Consider the following 898-nt stretch of genomic DNA (forward strand, 5'->3'; position numbering starts at 1 on the left):
CCTACCTCAGCTTCCCAAGTAGCTGGGATTATAGGCATATGACACCACACCCAGCTAATTTTTGTATTTTTAGTCGAGACAGGGTTTCAGCACATTGGCCAGGCTGCTCTTGAACTCCTGGCCTCAAGTGATCCGCCCACCTTGGCCTCCCAAAGTGCTGGGATTACAGGCATGAGCCGCCGTGCCCAGCCACCACATGGTATTTAACCAGTGCCTTGTTGGTGTACTTTTAGGTCATTCCCAATTTTTTGCTATTATAGTTACAAAAATATTCTTGTGTTTGTGTATAGACTAAATTCCTCAATATGATATGGAAGTACTGGGAAGGAAAGAGCATGATGCCTTTAAATGATATGAAAGCAAGGAAAGGAAGTGCTGGGTAGAGGAGGGCGTGCTCCCTGGCTAGGACCCCACCCCCACGGACCTAGATGAGGACAGGCATTTCCTGCCCAAATGTTGCATTTCCCAAGACCACCCTGGCCTGCCACGCCCCCATCCTGTGTCTATAAAAACCCGAGACCCTAGCAAGACAGACGTACAAGCTGCTGGATGTTGAGAGGAGCACATAGATGAAGGAACACATGGGTGGCTAGATGTCGAGAGGAATGTACCAACAGTCACCAGCAGAACAACGAGGAGTTTTCCTGGGGCGGTCGGAGGAGAGCCCAGGCTGCTGAGCAGCCCGACTCCAGGGGAAAACCTTCCCACTATATCCCCTTCTGACTTCCCCCGAGTTACCTCCACTCAGTAAAACCTTGCACTCGTTCTCCAAGCCTAGGTGTGATCCGATTCCTCCAGTACACCAAAGCAAGAACCCAGGACACAGAAAGCCCTCTGTGCTTGTGACAAAGTAGAGAGTTTAAGCTGGTTAACACAAGCCACCTATAGATGGTGAAAT

The sequence above is a fragment of the Nomascus leucogenys genome, chromosome 1a (assembly GCF_006542625.1).
Source record: "Nomascus leucogenys isolate Asia chromosome 1a, Asia_NLE_v1, whole genome shotgun sequence".
In the NCBI taxonomy this organism is placed as follows: Eukaryota; Metazoa; Chordata; class Mammalia; order Primates; family Hylobatidae; genus Nomascus; species Nomascus leucogenys.